The sequence below is a fragment of the Equus przewalskii genome, chromosome 30, assembly GCF_037783145.1.
Source record: "Equus przewalskii isolate Varuska chromosome 30, EquPr2, whole genome shotgun sequence".
In the NCBI taxonomy this organism is placed as follows: Eukaryota; Metazoa; Chordata; class Mammalia; order Perissodactyla; family Equidae; genus Equus; species Equus przewalskii.
The window spans coordinates 10,441,282-10,454,642 of record NC_091860.1 but is presented as its reverse complement, the minus strand read 5'-3'; the positions used below and the strand labels follow the sequence as shown (position 1 = coordinate 10,454,642).

Sequence of the window (13,361 nt, the reverse complement as noted above, 5' to 3'; positions counted from 1 at the left end):
CTTTACCACTAGGGGGTGCCTACACATCTCAGATAGCTTCCAGGCAAGCGGCCTTTCAAGATGTGAGCAGTGTTCTCTGATAGAATGGATTCCCGGCTATAAGCTCGAGGTTATAGTTCTAGCTATTCTAAGCATAAGCTTACAAATGCTTCTACAGGATTAAATGAGGTCAGCTTGAACCCTTCCAAGAGACTCAGCAATTCTTTTCCTCGCCCTGCTGCCAACCTAGCAGACCCTCCCAACCCGAAACCTCACACTTGCCTTTTTATGGGCAACTCTCTCAGCTGCGAGTGGGGTGGTTGGAGTTGGGGGAGGGTCCTAACCTAGGCCCTACTTGTTGTCGACTGGATAACTGGTAGGGGCAGCGGTGTTGAGGGTGGGCATCCCTCTTAGGATCTCTTGCTGGATGTGGGTTTTCAGAATGTTTGGTGAATATCTAGCTGGCTAGCTCCATTTCTCTCACATGTTTGTCCATGTCCTTTCCTGTTCCATCAAGGACAATGACAGTAAACTCAAGGAACTGGCTCTAAGAGGAAACCAGGAGGAATGCTAAGCAGAGCCAGAACTAGGGTGAGGCAAGAGATGCATCTAGGCAGCCCAGTGCTTGCACCACCCCAGAGCGCATGCCTCCTTTCGTTTTGTGCCCCAGGCAACTCTCTTGCCAGAACTGCCATTGTGGGAGGTCCCCAGCCGCACTGAGAAACAGCCAGCTATTTGTTTTCTGTTGCTCTTAAACCTCTCACTCCATTTCTCTCTACCTCTACCCTCCAGAACCTATATGTCTTCCTGCTTATTCCTGTTAAAGTATTGGTTGATAAGAATCAACAATGACTTCCTAATCAGATGTTTCTAGAATAAAAGTAGCTAACATTTATTCAGTGCTTACTATATGCCAGCCACTCTTCTAAATGCTTTGCAACTATTGGCTCACTTAATTCTCTTAACGATATCATGATGAAGGTATCTATTTTACAGATAAGGTAACTAAGGGACAGAGAGGTTAAGAAGCTTGCCCAAGGTCACACAGTTAGATGGCGGAGGCTCAATTTGAATCCAGGGAGTGTTTACCCCAGGGCCTGCAATATTAGGCATTACACCTTGCTTGAGGTACTGAAAAGCCTTCAGAGATGCTAAACACTGCATTTTGAGTTTCCAGGGGGCAAAGAGAGGTTGTGATTTGATGTTTTTAATTGAGAACTCCAGAAATCACAAGTGATGTCTACTTGGTCGACTGGCCAGGGCTGAGAGCTACTGCCTTTGGCTTACATTTGAACAGATTGCTTTCGTTCTCCTGAATAAATGGTTTGGCATCCTTATCACTGCTTTATTACAACCGTAAACACTGAGTCCGCTTAGATCTTATTCCTATTCTGAGCAGGTTCCCAATAGATGGTTGTGAACCCCAGAAGGGAGGAGTCACATCTTATTTATCTTTGTATTTCCACGGTCACTAGCCCTTGTGCTTAGTAGGTGCTCACGAAATATTGGTCCATTGGAATTCAACTCGTTAGTCTGTATCTGCCACCTGAATTACCGACCACGGCACAGCCGTCCTTCTGGGACAGCAGGTAACCCCGTGTTTTTCCTTCCCCGTTCTTCTTCCCTATTGCTCATCTGCTTGCAGGGGCAGCATTTTTTCTTTATTCAGATTTAACGTATGGGGGTTGGTTCTCTCTGATAACTGTGACAGAGAACATATTATGCATTTTTGATTACATCTTTTAAATGTGTATGTAGAAAGAACTGGAAAATCTACCCTCATTTCTAATTGCTTGCCTTCAATTTAAAGAGTAAACTAAATCCTGTCCTCTCTCAATCTCTTTTATCTATCATTTCAGCTGCTTTTCTCTGCCTCATGTTTCCTTTTCCCCGTGTATCCTTTTAGGAGCACTACAGATCATTCGCTTTTTGTTCCTCAACCTCTGACCCCCAGCTTTTCAACAAACTTAATTCCCATTCAAATATGAATGCAACGATTGAAGCTCATTGACCAAATGCTCTAAGCTCAGGAATCCTCAGCAGGAACTCGTTTCTCCTGAACAACTGAGTCTCTGAGAGACCCTAGATTCCTAGAATAGGGCAGAATCTGCTTCAGGAAGGAAATTTGGTTTTATCCAGAACAAACCTGGACCCCTAATCTGACCCAGAGCAGCCAGGATTCTCAAGACCAAGGCTGACTCTGAGCACAACTGCTCCCTTCAGATCTGTGGGTGAAGTGGACTCACCTGGGGTTTGCCATCATTCCAGCCCATACCTGCCACGGACAGCACAGTGTCTTCATCTCTCCCTGCCAATATGGTTCCAACACATTCAAGGTAAAATTCCTAAAACCACTTCCGCCATATGGCCATATCCGATCAACCCAAACATCTCTGAGTTTTTCTTTAGTCTATATCCCATTATCATCTAAGTCCCAAAATTTAATTAAAGACTTTTCCAGACTTCTTCCAAAGAACTGGAATATTTTTAGAAACTTTTCTGAAACAAATGGATTTGTGAGGATCTGGAAGTCATATAAGAGATTTCCTACAGCTGTAGATTTTAAGTGAAGTTTGGCTTTTATATTATATTGATCACCTGTGACTCTGGCTTCATAAAAACTCCCCAGACTCTGTGTGTGTGATGTTTTTCTCTCCAAAGACTCAGACCTAAGTTTCCTAGGGTCCTCCTTCTGCATATTGCTGTGCTCAGATCATCTGTGATGGTCAGCAACAGGCCCAGGGTGAGAGTCTTCCCAAAAGGGACCCTAGGAATTTAGCTACATTTTAAGAAGCTCCATCAGCATCCAGAAACACTTCACCCCACCACACAAGGGGTCAAGTCTGCCACTCGCAAAGGCACGTTCTCCAGGCCTGGTTTTGGGGCACGGGTCCTGAAATTCTTTCCATTCTGTACTTGTGTAACCTTCCTCGTTATGCATCTGCCCTGCAGCCTATGCGACCTCCCTTTACCTGAGCTGGGGTTTCAGGACTCAGGAATTTTCCACTCTGTCCTTTTATAGGCTTTCCACCGGCAGGCCTGGGCTGGCACGTCATACAAGGCTAGCTTCTTCACCCTACCCCCTCTCTATTTCTTAAAGGCTTTGCTTATGGTGCTCCACAAATGCTTCCACTGACTAAATTGAATCTGGTCAACGTGAATGCTGGAGGGATGATTAAATGCATGGAACCATTTAATAAATACTGCATTTGAAAACGATAGTTTTTCTGATCTTCTTGTGACAATGATTAACCTCTTTGAATGTTTCTTTATGCCTGTGAATAGGTTATCAAAATGGATTGAGCATATTTTTATCCAAGTCATTATTAATATCGGAAATACAGTTATTTTTAGTTTGTTATGGAAATATCCTTAATTGGGAAAGGTAGCTTAAAAAACAACCACCACCACCACTAACCAGAGCATAACAATTGGAAAAGCATTTTGATTAATTCTTTTATTTTTCTTCTGAGAGGCATGGAAAATAATAGGAGAGAGAAAGTGGGGAGGGCCACTCATCAGAAAAACGTTTTAAGAAATTTGCTGGCTTCTATTTCAGGAAGGTTTACATTGACTCTGCTAACACAGACAAATGAAGGAAAAGGAAATGTGGCTCATTAGTTGGTGTTTTTCAGAAAGGCTGATTGATAATATTTTCATGGATTTGAGATAATCAAGGACAGAAAGCAATGTCACAGGATGTGAGTTAGTCCCCGTGACGATGGGGAATGCACTGATAGAGGCCTGCTTTCTGTCTGTTGTGCAGTATGTCCCTCCCGCACGGGGTCCTTGATCCTGCTGCCTCTGACTCTTTCATGTGACTTTGACTCCTTATTTGTGGGGCTTTTTCTGAGATACTTTTGCTGATATGGGCATGCTGTATGTATACAAAGGAGTTTGCTAGAAATAGGTGATTCAGGGTATGACACAGCCTTCCTCCTCCTATGGAGGGGTAGTGGCCTTATTCAAGACAGCTGATATTAGGTCTTAGTGTTTCTATACAAGTCACTGGTGGTCTTCCTTTCTAAAGGGTAAAAATCTATGTCACAGAGCCCAGATAGAAAAGTCATTGCATTTTACCAGATAATAGCGGCATTCCCAATTTGAGGGGTTCTTCCAAGCCTCAGTTCACCACGTTTAGGTGGATGAGGTGAGGTAGGAAGTTGAGCAATGAATTGTCAGAGCCAGATTCATGTATTATTTTGCTCAGCATTTTCTTTTGGTGAGGAAGGTTTGCTCTGAGCTAACATATGTTGCCAATCTTCCTTTTTTTTTGGCTTGAGGAAGATTAGCCCTGTGCTAACATCTGTGCCAATCCTCCTTTACTTTGTATGTGGGTTGCCTCCGCAGCATGGCTGATGAGTAGAGTAAGTCTGCACCCAGGATCTGAATCCGTGAACCCAGGCCTCTGAAGCAGAGCACATGGAACTTTAATCGCTTGGTCACTGGCCGACACCCTGCTCTGTGTCTTTTTTAAAAAGCTAGAATCATTTTTTTGCTGGCTGTAAAAGTAGTAATTCTAACTGTAGAAAATACAGGTGAAACATAAAGAATAAAATTAAAATCCCACACAATATCCCTGTTATTCAATTTTGGTGTCTTTCCTTCCAATCTTCTGTTCTGAAAGCAAAAATATAAGTATTTGACAAAATTTCAGTACATATATATATGATTTCTATTATAAGATTGGAATCACGCCCTACATACAATTTTGTATCTTCGTTGGTTTCACTTAGCATTATAAAGTGGCATCTCCTGATGTCTTTAAATATGTCTCAAAAGTGTAATTTTCAGCAGCTTATAATAGTCCACCGTGTATGACTATATTAAGATTTATCTAACTGGTCTCCTACTGGTCAACATTTCTGTTGTTTTTATAGTTTTTACAGTTATAAGGCAAGGATCAATAGCTTTTAGGTAAATCTTATATTCTCAGTCTCAGTCCTTACTGTAGAGTTTTAGAAGGATGACCACTGGGCCAGGTGGTGGGAGAGCTTCTGCATATATATCTTGCCCAGTTTCCTTTGAGGAAGGTGGTTGCAATTCAAAAATCCACCTGCGGTGTGTGAGGTCCTGGCCCACTGCAACTTCTTTAGCATTCCGTGTGTGTGTGTGTGTGTGTGCGCGTGTTTATGTGTGTGTAAACTTACCTCTGCAAATAGATGAGATAGATAAAAAGATCTGGTGTCTGATTTTTTTCATTAAAAATGTTTTCCCCAGCTTTATTGAGATATAATTGACATGTAACTGATGGTGTCTGATTTTTAACTTGCCTACTTATAACTAGTAAGGTTGAGTACTTTTACGTAGATATTTGGATAGATCAAATGATCAGCTGTGAACCTGAATTATATTCATTTTTCTAGTGGATTTGTAAAACTGTTAAAACAAGATTTGTACGTATATTTTTAAAAATTTTTTAAAGATTGGCACCTGAGGTAACGACTGTTGCCAATCTTTATTTTTTTTTTTCTGCTTTATCTCCCCCAATCCCCCCTGGTACATAGTTTTAGATCTTAGCTGCAGGTCCTTCTAGTTGTGGCATGTGGGACACCCTCTCAACGTGGCCCAACAAGCAGTGCCATGTCCCCGCCCAGGATCCGAACCAGCGAAACCCTAGGCTGCTGCAGCAGAGCTGGCGAACTTAACCACTTGGCCATGGGGCCAGCCCCTGTATGTATATTTTCTGCCTTTACGTTCCTTCTTTTTTTTTTTTTAAAGATTGGCACCTGGGCTAACAACTGTTGCCAGTCTTCCTTTTTTTTTTAAGGATTGGCTTCTGGGCTAACAACTATTGCCAATCTATTTTTTTTTTTGTCTGCTTTATCTCCCCAAACCCCCCTGTAGACAGGGGCATATCCTAGTTGCATGTCCTTCCAGTTGTGGGATGTGGGACGCCGCCTCAATGTGGCCTGACGAGCGGTGCCATGTCCGCGCCGAGGATCCGAACCCTGGGCCGCCGCAGCGGAGTGCGCGAACTTAACCACTTGGCCATGGAGCCGGCCCCTTTACGTCCCTTCTTATAGCTTTGCACATTCAGGAGTTGGTACTGTATACGTACATTGAGATGAAATGTAAATCACAGAATTATTGTGGTATTTAAGAACTAATCAGATCATACAAGCAGAGCACGTAGCAGCAGGAGAAGCTTGGGAGGGAGAGCCTAAAGCTGGCAAGGAAATAATGGTTTTGTTGGAGGACCTGAGACTAGATGACAAATGTGAGAAGGAAATTAATAATTCTCTCAATTCCTTCATTTTATTATCCTATTCCAATTAATCCAGATGCCATCCGTGAGGCAGACAGCTTCTATATACATAACCACCTGGGAAGCTTAGAACAGAGTACTTAAGAGCACAGGTTTTGCACCCAGCACTGGCTTTGGGCAGGCGTTTTCTACTTATTCCAAGTGACCTTGGGCAAAGATTACTTAATCTCTCTTAGCTTCGATTCCATCCACTGCTATATGGGGATAATAATACCTACCTCACTGTATTGTTTTGTGAATGAAAAGAAAGAATTTATGTAAGCCCTTAGCACAGTGTCTCTGATACAGAATAGGAACCTGATAAATAGCAGCTGTAACTGTGATCACCTGGGAGCATGAAACGTCATCTGCTGCCAGCATCTTGTACTAAGGTCACTGTACCGTGTCTCTGTGTCATTCTTGGATGTAAAATGATGGTGAAATAAGCCTAATTCCTGCTTCTCTTTAATGCAAATTTAGCCATGTGCCCTGTTAGCTGGTTTAATTCAGCACTCACCCCTATTATGTTTCAAGTGATGCTGTTTTTCTGAACCCAGAAGCCAATGAAAATGACCCAACTAGAGGAAATGCAATAAAAAGGACCTATCACCCAACAAGATACCACTATATACCTATTAGAATGGCTAAAATTTAAAAAGACTGACCATACCAAATGTTGGCGTGGATGTGGAGGAAATGGAACTCACATACATTTCTGATGGTACAATCACTCTGGAAAACAAATTTAGCAGTTTCTTTAAACGTTAAGCCTGCACCTACCATATGATCCAACCATTCCACTTCTATATTTTTACCCAAGAAAAAAGGAAATATATGTTCATACAAAGACTTGTACACAAATATTCACAGCAGCTTTCTTGGTGATAGCCCCAAACCAGACACAAGCCAAATGTCCATCAACAGATGAGTGGATACACAAATTTCAGCACATCCATACAATGGAATACACTCAGCAATAAAAAGGAACGGAGTATTGGTACACAAAGCAACATGGAGGAATGTCAAGATGATTATGCTGAGTGAAAGAAATCAGACAAGAAAGGGTACACCTTATCTGATTCCATTTATATAAAACTTTAGAAAATGCAAATGAATCTATACTGACAGAAAGTAGGTCAGTGGTTGCTTCAGTGCGGGAGGCAGGAAAGGATGGGAGGAAGAAATCACAAAGGGGCACGAGAAGACTTGAGGGGGATGGATATATTCACTTGATCGTACTGATGGTTTCAAGGGGGCATGCATATTCAAGACTCATCAAATGATACACTTTAAATATACTCCATATATTGTATGTCAATTATACCTCAATAAAGCTGTCTTAAAAAAAGTGATCAATTAGATATCAGTGTGTTTTATTCATCCTTCACGCACATTAGTCTCTGGATTTGACTAGTAGATATGACAACGGACAGGGATGCAGACCCAGAGGTGTCTGACTCCACAGGCTGGGCTTTAACTGAGTCACATATTTCTTGTGATCAACAGTGTTGGGATCCTTGAGCCCATGCCTTTTGGCTCCTAAAACAGTTCTGTTTCTAGTTATTTTGGATTTCTGTGGTTTAGACTAAGTTTTAATCATAGAAATCACATACACAGGCATACTTAAATATGCAAATATGAACCTTTTAAACTTGCTTATCTACAACTACTCCCAGCTTTGCTTTCCACTCCTTTTGCTCCCATGAGGCAAAACCAACCTATTTGAATATTAGACACATTACTATTAGTCAAGGGATTTACCTGAGGGAACTCAAGAACAGAGGCAAAAATAAGGACATTTACATATGATACATGGAATTCAAATGCTTCCCAACGACAAAGTCCCTGTTGAGATTGACAGCAGCTATCCATCTGTTTTCTTTAGCCATTTCTTTTTGTCCTCCTGCTTTATTAGCACTGTCCTTTCATGGAAAAGAGCTAATACCCAGTCAGTCCTTCGAGATCCTGCAGGAAAGGACTGGGCTCCCGGGGATAACTCTGACCTAAGGCAGACCCTCCCCACAGAGCCCGAGTGGGAGCCCAGAGCTGCACTGGCCTGGGCAGGCTGCAGCCCTTGAGCTCAGCCTCGTCTCCCTCCTTCATGGTTTGGTGGGCAAGGAATCTGGTTGTCATGGCAACTTCCAGCAGCCATTTCAGGCTGGAGGGAACATTCCCTAAGGCTCCTCTCCATCTGTGTGTCCTTGGCGATTTCCCTGCCTTGGTGAAGTAGGTGGGGAACCACTTCCTCCAGGGATCTCCCCCTGCTCACCGATGGTAGAAATGGGCAGGGGAACTGCGTTGCCATGGCAGCAACTCCACTAGCTCTTCCATTCGAAGAAAGTCTGGCTCAAGGGATCTGCCTGGTGCTCCCCATGGCAAAGTCAGCGAGGAACTGCATTCTCTTAATGGTTTCCACTCTGTCTTTCCAAGAGAGGGGCTGGCTTTGTGGGATGGCTGCTGGGGGATGGGCAGGGAATTTGGCTGAAGAGGTCTTCCCAGACACCTCACTACCATGGTAACATTCCCAGTAGGAGGGACTAGCAGGTGTCTCACTAGCTAAGCCCCAATGCCAACTTTCAAGTCTGTTCTTGTTCCTCTCTGCTCCTTTTCTTCTTTTTCACAACCCCCAGGGATTCTGCCGGCTTCTCTCCTAATTCTTGAGATCGATCACTGTGATTACGTCTTTCCTCTGCAAGAGACCAGTTCATTTCAGGGTGGGATGCTGTCTCTAGCCATGCTCACCTTCCCTGCTGTCCACCAGAATTGCACAAAAAATTCCTCTCTGAAAAAAGGCAGGTTTTGTGTGCAAAATAATGCGGATAGAGGGGAACCACAAGAAGAATAATCATGGGAAAGTTGAACCAATTCTGTAATGTGTAACTGTGTTCATCCATGTGAGGGCGTCCTTTCTCTTCAACCTCAGACTCTCATCCTATTCCTAGACCTGGAGCCTTTTGTGGGAACAAAGGTGGCTTTTTGTTTTGTTTGTTTTTAAGTTAATAGACTTTATTTTTTTGAGGAGCACAGTTTCCTTCACACTCTCCCAGCGTTAACATTAACATCTCTCCTATTATTAACATCTTGCATTAGTGTGGTACATTTGTTACAATTGACGAGCTAATATTGATACTTTATTATTAACAAAGTCCATAGTTTACATTAGTGTTCACTCTTTGTGTTGTACATTCTATGAGTTTTGACAAATGTATGACATTTATGCACCATGACACCATTACAGTATCATACAGAATAGTTTCACTTCTCTAAAAATCCTCTGTGCTCTGCCTATTCAACTCTCCTTACTCTTAAACCTTGGCAACCACTGGTCTTTTTTCTTTCAATTATTTTATTGAGGTCGTATTGGTTTATAACATTGTGTAATATCAAGTGTGCATGATTATCTATCAGTTTCTGTATAGACTGCGTTTTGCTCACCACCGATAGTCTAGTCTTTATCCATCACCATACATATGTACCCCTTTACCCCTTTTGCCCACTTTCCCACCATTTTCCCATCTGGTAACCACTAATCTGTTCTCTTTGTGCATGTGTTAGTTTATCTTCCATGTATGAGTGACATCATATGGTGTTTCTCTTTCTCTGTCTGGTTTATTTCACTTAACAGAATTCCCTCAAGGTCCATCCATGTTTTTGCAAATAGGATGATTTTGTCTTTTTTTTTACAGCTGAGTAGTATTCCATTGTATATATATATATCACATCTTCTTTATCCATTCTTCTGTTGATGGGCACTTGTGTTGCTTCCACATCTTGGCTATTGTGAATAGTGATGCAATGAACATAGAGGTGCACAAATCTCTTTAAATTGTTGATTTCAAATTCTTTCAATAAATACCCAGTAGTAGGATAGCTGGATCATATGGTATTTCTATTTCTAATTTTTTGAGAAGTCTCCATACTGTTTTCCACAGTGGCTATGCCAGTTTGCATTCTCACCAGTGGTGTATGACGGTTCCTTTTTCTCCATATCCTCTCCAACATTTGTCGTTTTTTGTCTTGGTAATTATAGCCATTCTCACAGATGTAAGGTGATATGTGATTGTAGTTTTGATTTGCATTTCCCTAATAATTAGTATGGTTGAACATCTTTTCATGTGCCGGTTGGCTATCCGTATATCTTATTTGGAAAAATGTCTATTCATATCCTCTGCCTAGTTTTTGACTGGGTTGTTTGTTTTGTTGTTGTTGAGTTGTATGAGTTCTTTATGCATTTTGGAAATTAACCCCTTGTTGGATGTGTGATTTGCAAACATTTTCTCCCAGTTGGTGGGCTGTCTTTTCATTTTGTTCATGGTTTCCTTTGCCTTGCAGAAGCTCTTTAGTCTGAGATAGTCCCATTTCTTTATTTTTCTTTTGTTTCCCTTGCCTGAGTAGACATGGTATTCAAAAAGATGCTGCTAAGACTGATGTCAAAGAATGTACTACCTATATTTTCTTCTGGGAGTTTTATGGTTTCAGGTCTTAGAAGAAATAGAGAATCCGAATAGACCAATCACAAGTCAAGAGACTGAAACAGTAACCAAAAACCTCCCCCAAAACAAAAGTCTAGGACCAGATGGCTTCTCTGGAGAATTCTCTGGAACATTCAAAGAAGATTTAATACCTATCCTTCTCTAACTATTCCAAAAAATTGAAGGAGATGGAACTCCTTCTAACTTATCCTATAAGGCCAACATCACCCTGATATCAAAATCAGACAAGAACACAAAGAAGGAAAATTACAGGCCAATATCACTGATGAACATAGATGAAAAAATCCTCAACAAAATATTGGCAAACCGAATACAGCAATACATTAAAAGGATCATACACCATGATAAGGTGAGATTTATACCAGGGACTCAGAGATGGTTCAACATCCACAAATCAATCAATGTGACAAACCACATTAACAAAATGAGCAATAAAAACCACATGACCATCTCAATAGATGCAGAGAAAGAATTTCAACAAGATCCAACATCCATTTATGATAAAAACTCTCAATAAAATGGGTATAGAAGGAAAGGACCTCAACATAATAAAGGCCATATATGACAAACCCACAGCCAACATCATACTGAATGGTGAAAAACTGAAAGTCATCCCTCTGAGAAGAGGAACAAGACAAGGGTGCTCACTCTTGGTACTCCTATTCAGCAAAGTACTGGAGGTTTTTGCCAGAGCAATTAGGCAAGAAAAAGAAAAGGTGACTTTGATGTTTGTACACCTGGGTTTGAATCTTGTTTCAAGCTATTCCTACTAGCTGAGAAACCACAGGTCAGTCACATGCCCTTTTTGGCAATTTCTTATCTGCAGAAGAAAAGTAAAATGTATTCCTTGCATAATTGTGGTGAGAATCAAGAGAGGTAACATATATGAAATACTTTGCCAATACTCAGGCATTTTACAAATCTTGATAATTTTGGTAATTTTCATTCTCATGGAGGATTCTTAATTGATTGGTTCATTCAATTATTCACTCAGTGAATGAATTATGGAGTCATTCTAATAATTCCTTTAAGGTATGCTACATAACCTCCAGGAGGGTCACTTTCCTCATCTGTACAGTTGGATAACTGTAGTCTCAAAGTATGATTTTGAAGATTAAACGAGATACTGACTGTAAATGTATACTGCAGTGCCAGGCAGAGTAGCTGCTCAATTAATGGTTTATTGTTATCGATTGCCTACTGTATACTCTTCTAGGTTTCTCTTTGGAAGCCTTGAGTCATGCTGCAGGGACTCAGGTCTTCCCCACTATGCTCTCTAGCACTTTTTGTTGTTGTTCTTAGTGCCGTTGAGTTGATTCTGATTTCTAGTGACCCTGCGTCCAGGAGAGCAGAACCCTGCCCAGCTTTTGTGCTATCCTCTCACCTTCCGGGGCTCTATCAGACAATGTTCCCCTGCTAGCACTGTTAATTCTGAGAATTAGCAAAGAAGCATGGGGCTATTAAGAAACCCCTGCAGACAGCAACTGGTTCCAGGATCGAGGTGATCTAAAATGACCAGAGAGGCTACAATACTTGTCAGCTCCCTTTATACTCAATGGAGCATCAGCAAATTGCGCCCTGAATCTTGGAGCAGGCATAGATTGCTTTGGGGAAACCTCCCCTTGGTTACTTCTTCTTCGCTTCTTTGAGTCTTTCTGTCCACATTGACCAAGGGTCAATACCCTTCTGCTGACACCCCTGGGGACTCTCACCCATGCCTGCCCTCCCTCAAGTGGTGCCACCAGCTCTCAGACAATCTCTGGGTCCTCCTTTCCTCCAAGCTCACCTGATCCACTGTCGGCCATTCCTTTTAAGTACAACTCAGTGTTCAGCAGTCTAATCAATAATTTATAGATGAGACATTAAAAAGTAATGAACACTTAAAACGCTGCCCCTCCCAGAAAATACTTTTGCAGTTCAGTTGGGGCTTTCAAAGGCTTCACTCCTAACCCCTTTGTAAAAGCTTTCATGTCTACATCAGCCTGCGGTGACTGAGCCCTCCCCGCCCAGAACTACCGCTAAACTTGGAGCATTTTAGACTTAATTGCGCTTTAATTATTTCGTGTGCTAGTCTGTTCTCCCCAGCGAGATTGTAAATTTCTCAAGGGCAGGAAATTCCTTTGTACTTTTTGAGCTACCGTACTCGGGCCAGCAGTGTTGGGCATGAAGTAGATTCTCGGTAAGAAATTTACAATTGATTTATAATGGTGAGAATTTCCTCAGGCAGGAAAATGTCTTCTAACACATTGAGTTACATTTGGAAAGTCGAATTCTCCTAAACCTCTTTATTGATTTTAAAAACAACTATTTTGGGGGTTCTGTCTCTATATCCTTCTTCCTAAACAACCACACTAGGATAATTCTATTTAAATGAGAATGTCACTTTAAGTGGAGTAGCTTTAAGAGAGTTCTTATAATGGCTTTGTAGAAATTTATATCCGAAGAGGCAGTTGTGGACCTGCGAATATGCTTTATTCAAACTGTCTAATTATTTCTGATAAACCGCTGAATATCTTAGTTCCAGGAAGTCCAAGTTTAAATAGGTCCTATTAAGGGAAGTGATGCATAATGGAATTGCATCTTCCTTATTGATTGGATATTTTTGAGATGTGCCTTTTGCTCAAAACCAAAGGACAGAAATA

At 41.5% G+C, this 13,361-nt stretch overlaps 1 protein-coding gene across 1 annotated transcript in view; it reads left to right on the top strand.

Annotated features, from left to right (window-relative positions):
- GPR158 (G protein-coupled receptor 158) overlaps positions 1-13,361 on the top strand; it is a 404,908-nt gene that overhangs the window by 6,326 nt on the left and 385,221 nt on the right. The window lies entirely within an intron of this gene.